The sequence below is a fragment of the Alligator sinensis genome, unplaced genomic scaffold (assembly GCF_000455745.1).
Source record: "Alligator sinensis unplaced genomic scaffold, ASM45574v1 scaffold166_1, whole genome shotgun sequence".
NCBI classification, from domain to species: domain Eukaryota; kingdom Metazoa; phylum Chordata; order Crocodylia; family Alligatoridae; genus Alligator; species Alligator sinensis.
The window spans coordinates 1,884,226-1,890,969 of NW_005842098.1; the positions used below are offsets into that span (position 1 = coordinate 1,884,226).

General features: G+C 46.4%; 1 protein-coding gene across 1 annotated transcript in view; it reads left to right on the top strand.

The window, feature by feature from the left end:
* Positions 1–263: 263 nt before the first annotated feature.
* Positions 264–6,744, top strand: part of TMEM140 (transmembrane protein 140) — a 14,960-nt gene continuing 8,479 nt past the window's right edge. Inside the window, exon 1 of the mRNA XM_014520233.2 lies at positions 264–591. The gene's annotated coding sequence lies outside the window, so the exon portion shown is untranslated. The remainder of the gene's footprint in view (positions 592–6,744) is intronic.

Consider the following 6,744-nt stretch of genomic DNA (forward strand, 5'->3'; position numbering starts at 1 on the left):
TTGCTGGCCAACCGTTCTAGAGCAGATGTCATTATACTAGTGAAAGAGTGTGTTTGCCAGCTGGTATCATTCCCCAAACAAAATAAGCTATCCTGGCAAATGCAGTTCTATGCTAGCGTATTTGTGCCTGCCCTTAAGACTTTGACCAGTATAAAATGCTGTAAAAAATAAGCACCCCCCTAATGAATTACTAGCCTAAGCAACGTTTCTAGTGTACATGTGGTCTTTCTCTTAGTAAGTAGCTCATTTGTATAAGCAGTAGACAGGAGAGATATGTTGAAACGTGTTTGCCACCAGCTAGGGTCAGGCTTTGTTATGAATCCTTTGACAACACAGGGATTGTTTTTATTTTCACGTGACAAGAATGGAAAGTCCCCATACCAAAAATGAAAGTGAAAATACCCAGCTTTTAAAAATCACACACATAAAGTAAAGACAGCCAGTTCTGGTGCAGCACTCAGTCGGAGAACAGCTGACTAACAAAACACAAGGCTGCAGAAGCTGTAGTCAAGAAGATCGACAAAACAGGACTTTGAGTTCTGCCTCTTCTTGTTGCTTTTGGAATTCAGCATTCACTATGATGCCTCTCCTGTAAGTATCCTCCCCATTGGCTACTCTGTTTTTGAGATGTTGTTTTGGCGATTATACTGCACATGTGAAAAACAAGTCTCTTTTCTGAGCCTTTTAAAGAGACACCGGCAATTTAAATCCCTGCTTCCATTTGTTTTGTTTTTTTTACTTGTTTCTCTTATATGTAGAATGTAAACTCAGTCTAATCAAAAGGGATATGGGGAGAGGACTGTTTACTTTCCATATTTGCTTCTTTTGTGTATTTGATGATTGAGGGGTATAATCAGTTTCTTTCTGCATTATATTTTGTGAGTTTGACAGCACTCTTTGTGTAGCAAATGTCACGTATTCATGTCAAATTTTCACGCAGCAACAGGAAAGTGAAAACAATTTTTTAAATAGAAAAATGAACTAAAAAAAAAAATCATAGAAGCTGTGACAAAACCCTGGGCTGTCAGGGTGCTCCCAGAGATACACCTGTTTGTGTAAGCTTACCAGTCCCCCACTGCCTTGGGTGGGTCTGCCCAAGTTATTGATCTGCCCAGAAGTTATAACTGAGCATAGGCAACTGAGTCAAATGACAGAAAAAAATAAAAGGGTTTATTTCATAGGAAGAAAAAGTGATCAAATGCTTTGACAACAGAATATGGTAAAACAAACCTGACAAAAACTGACAACCTCCTTAGGCTACTCTCAGACTACCACCTAGCCTTCATAAAACGTCAATGAAAATTCCCCCAGGGTAACCACCCCGTCAGTCACAGCCAGCTCCCTCCACCCAGGGGCCTCCAGTCCCCCTCTCCTCCCAGGGAGCCCTCCCTGCCTGGCGCTACTTCCAGAACATTCCACACAGCTCCCCCGCACTGACAGAGGCAAGCAGGTGAGATCAAGAACAAGTAAAGACCTAAAATTACCCTCCTACAACAACATGTCAACCCTACCTAACATTCCTCTTGTTTCTTCCCCCTCCTCCGTCCCCTCCCTTTTTCCAGTGGGTTAGATTTGTGGTTAACGAGAGTTGAATTGACTGAAAAAGTAAAATGAGATTATTGGCATTTCTGTGATGCATCTCCCTGGCTTCCTTGCTTGAACAAAGTCAGGGTGCTCCAATCATGTCACCTGTGTCTGCTGGGCCAAATTTTTCTCTCATGTCCGCAGGGCAGAGGTGTTCATTTCAAAGGGGTTAAGGAACCATGGAAAAGCAGTGCAAATGACAGCAGAATCAGAAACCTGTGTTTTTTTGTGTATGTGACAAGGTGTTCCTAAGAGCACTGATTAAAGATTGAGCTTTGTGCTCTGCTAACGATGCCTACAGGTGTTTAGGGGCTGTGATCTAACTCATGGCACTTTATACAAAGCACCATGAGTTAGAGCCCCCTCCCCACCAACCCAACAGACACCTGTTGGACTGGGGGAGATCAAGCTTGCCTGCACTGGCCCTGGCCAGCAGCTGGGAGCACTCCAGTGGCCTCCAAGGACACTGCCAAACCATCCCTCCCCCCAGCCTACCCCGCACCCTCCAGCTCTGGGGCTGTCAACAGGGGAGAGAGGGGGAAAGAGAGGGAGCATCACAGAGCTGCCAGTAGCTTTTCCAGGCTGGAGCTGGAGGGGGGAAGGTGAGGTGGCCCGGCCCAACTACCCCAATACTATAGCTGGGGGGGGCACAAGGTGAGGGGGCTCTGTTCCACCCCACTGCCCCTCAGCTCCAGCCAGGCAAAGCAACCAACAGCTCCATGCTGATCCCTCCTCTACCCCTCCCCTTTTTCTCCTCTCCTTCCCTCCCCCACTGAACACACAGGGTTGGGTCTAGGCTGGTAGTCACCAACTTGAGCACCAGCCCAGCCCTACAAAGTGTGAAAAATTAACCCTGGAGGGAACACAAATTCCCTAAGGTGCTTTGCTTTAGAACACCTTCATCTAATACCTCATTTGACCAGGGTTACTTTTTTACATGATCAGCCATTTTACAAGTCCTCTGTAGCCAACCACATGCGTTACATCACAACTGTAGAGCACTTTCAGGGGCCCAATCTTGTGAAAAATGTAACTTATGTAAGCACCCTATGGAACTAGGCAGCTGATGCAACTGAGCAAATTAAGTGGTAACAAAAAGTATTACATCAAAAGCAGAGGACTGAAATCAGCTGACTCAGTCACATTAAAATGGGTCGGAGAGCACTGCCGACAGGTGGGGCCCTGGCATGGAGCTAAAGGGGGAACATCACCTGGCCATCCCTCCCTCAACCTTTCAGGAGCTCTGGCTCAAGCAGTAGAGAGGACAGAGAAACAGCACCTGGTGTTTTGCTGCTGCTACTAGAGGGGATGTTACCTCCTATTTTGTCACAGAAAAACAATGCTTTTTTGGCCACTCAGCATGCATGTCAGCTGCAAAAAGGGGAACCTCTGGCCCCTGAAATGTGCACTGCTGCTGCCCTCTAGGGCACAATACTGGCCAGTTAAACCTCTGAGCTGATTTACACCAGATAAATCTGGATCCCTATGTGTGGGCTTTGGATCAGGCCTGCATCGTCCCATGTAATTAAAGTGCCTGCACCGTCCTATGTATCAGCATCCCGCATTTCAAAATGGTACGGGGGTGCTTTAACTAAAGCTCAACTGAAGCTCGTCAAATTAGCTTTAGTTAAAGCGCCCCCTGTGCCATTTTGAAGTACAGGCATGCTAGTATACGAGACATGGAGGCTGCTAGGGGCATGCTAATTAGCATGCTCCAGCAGACTCCATTAATCGAATCTGCTCCAATGGACTGTAATTATAACATGTCAGAACAGCCTCCCTGCATGTCTATAGGGACCTTGCTTAGCTATCTAGCATTAAGTTATAAATGAAATCCTGAAACCCTACATTCAGCTGCTGCCTTAACCACAGAGGCACCTAAATTGCCTAGGTACCTCAGGGTGTCTACATGGTACAATGAACTGCCAGACAGACATACCAAAGGTAGCTCTCAAGCTCAGGGTCTGGTCACACATTACACTAAGGACATGTTTTATTGTAGTTTTCAGTTGCTGACTGGTCTTTCATTTTCCTATCTTCCTTGCTTAATCTGCTCTTTGCACTGTGAGCAAGACCTGGGCAAAAAAACAAAAGGAATAAAGAAACAACACCTTACTAATCACGTACAAGTTCTTCTTTTGCTTAAAGGCAGACAAGTTTCGTTTGCTTAAATGCATGCAACATCAGTGAAAGAGAAACCTACTGTCATTTACAGGAATCTCAAACACAAAAGCTCTTCAGCAGCAGTAAGAGGATATCTATAAGACCTTTGTGCATTTTGCACTTAGAATGTGTTTTATTTTAGATCATAGTAAGTGTTACTATGAGTTTAAAAGTTTTCTGAGCAGCTGCACAGCAATGCTTGCTAAATAAAACATGTCATAAGTGCCAAAGTCATTAAAGACTCTGGTACACTGCAGTGTGCTGCAGGGGCTGGGACCGACAAACAACTGTTTTTGGTCCCAGCTGGCCCACTGCACCAGAGTCTCTTGACAGTATTACCTCCATGGAGCAGTGAGGTGTTAGCTCAACCCTTTAGGTATATGATTGAGAGCAGGGGTGGGCAATTATTTTGGCTGGTGGGCCACTTGAAAAGTTTTGGTAAGCTGTTGAGGGACACACACACAAAATCTTTCAGAAATAATCATTTTGAGAAATTATAGATAAAAAACAAATCATACACTAAAAATCAAATATCTACTATAACATATTTTAATTTTATTTTAAAAATCTTTTTGTTCTGAATTTTTTTGTGTGTAGTGTATATAGAGGTGAGCTGCATAATAAAAGGGGGGTGGGAGGTGTAGAGTACATGTGCCGGGGGGGACTGCCTGTGGGCTAGGTCCTGGAAGCTTACCAGCAGTGAAGGGAGGAGGACGTGGGGGTGCGTGCAGCAGAGCTAGCCTGGGCTGTGCAGGTGTGGTCCATACTCCTCACCCCCCATTCAGCCCATGGCTGTCCACATGGTGCTCCATATGGGACTGAGCACCACCTGCTCCCACCCCATGCCCTCCTCCCATCCACATGCTGGGGCAGGAACTGCCCAGAGCCCTGCTGCTCCATCAGGGGAGAAGCTGCAGGTAGTATTCAAGACAAAGTGGAACAACTTCAATAACAGATATCAAAAGAGCCCCCACCCCACCCAAAAGGGGTAAAGGCATTCACATGGGAGATATAGGTTCAAATCTTCTCAGGCATCACTACCTCCTGTGGTTGCAGGGCTCTTGGGGAAAAGGGCTGAGGTGCTAAACTCCCAGGATAGGTTTCATGGATGTGAATCTTGAGTAGAAGGACACACCTTCCTGAAGCTCAGTGCTAGGCATCTAACTCCTTAAAGGGAGCTGAGGCTAAGCATTCAGCATTTCCTACTGAAAACATAGGCAAGCAGGACTGGGATGAGGGGTAGGGGAGCTGTGGGGCAGCAGGTGAGATTGAGGCAGGGAGTGGTAGTCTGTGGAGGTAGTACTGCTTAGTACTGGACATACCCCATTTGAAAATTTTCCTAATAGTAGATCAGCACTAACAGGATGCTAATGTTAAAATCTAGTCAGGCTGGGAGAAGAAAATGTTGGTAAGCCTCAAGTCAGCAGATCAATTCCCACCTCTAGGCATTGAGACTGTCATCTGCTGTTGCTTATGACCATGACCAACAACTGAGTATATCACCAGCAGCAGCACACTCTTGAAAATCAAGCACACAGCTCATATCCATGCATCCCAGTACTCCCACCCTTTTGAGGAGTGATACAAACACACCTTTGCATGCAGTACACCTACCAGCTGCAACTTTTATTGCTGTTTGGCCCCCGAACTGATCTAGATGCTGGGAGGTGACTGTAACAGAAACTGTCATTAATTAGTCCCAGAATGCAGGCTCCTTTTGGATCCAGAATGATCTGGCAAAGACTGGAGGCAAGAAGCAGTGCTGCCACTACTTTAGAAAGAGAATGGGGCAGGAGACAGTGAGAAGAGATGGATGTCAAAGGGTTACAGTGAATTTGCAGGATACTTTCTATTGCAGATTAGTGGCAGATGAGGTTCTGAGCACACCACAGAAGAATCCCCTCACTTCCCGTCCATGCTTAGAGGCAAGATCCTTCCCTTCCATTCCCCACTACCCCACCTGGCCCTGATGTTTTCCTCCCAGGGCAGGGAGAGCTTCAGAGCAGCTTCTGCCCATTCCAGATGGGATGAGTAGGGCCTGGGCTCAGTTGGGAATGCAACACAATGGCAGCAATGGTGATGTGTGGGTGGGTGGGTTCCCCCTCCCTGCCCAATCCCTCCAGGAGCAGGCATAAGAGGGAACACCCTCCTCCATCATGGTTGCTGTTGCCACTGTCCCAGCTGAGCCCAGCCTCTGCACAGCTTGGCTGGAGTAGGCCAGATAGGCTCTAAAGCTTCCTGTGCCCCCAGGACAGCACAGAAAGCAGCAGCAAGAGAAGGATGGGGAGAGGAAGGGATATGTCTTTAAGCACTGAAGGGAAACGAGGGGAATCTCTTGAGGTGTGATCCAGTCCAGAAGGATCCACCCCTGGGCACTCTTCCTCTCCCTCCCTCCCATCTCCTGCTTAGCCTGTTAATGTTCATTGGAGGTTAGCATATCAATCCACATGCTATAAGTCAGCTGACTGCTTCCTCTGTCTTCCTGTCAAGGCAAGAAGCAATAGGGCTGCTTGTTTGTGATAAGCAGGGCTGCTATTTCTGGGGACATGAGCTTCCTGCATCCCCTTGGCCCCAGAGCTGGAGTTGGCATCAAGGCTGGTACGAATGTAGATATGCTAAATGTATTAAATAAAGGTTTCTCTTTCAAGTGAGACCAAGCTCCTCTATGAGCTGTATGCTTATTAAAGAGTAGATGGCTTATTTGTATATAAGCCTTGTCATCTGGGCCCTAATGTTCCTTCCTCTCCCCAGCTGTGGTGTACAGTAGGGACAGCTACCTTCTAACTCAGCATTGGCTGCAGTGTCACATATTACGTGAATAACTTGAGAATGAAAAGTGGTATTTTATATATAAATTCCCAGAATTTTGCTGAGCTGTATGGGAAGCAAGGAACCTCAGGTCACCTTTCCCTATTCCAGCAGGTGATTTACACTAAAGTTGGACTTTTCTAGTTTGATGTGCATTCAAATCTGTAAGATTCTAACCAGTGTGTAGGG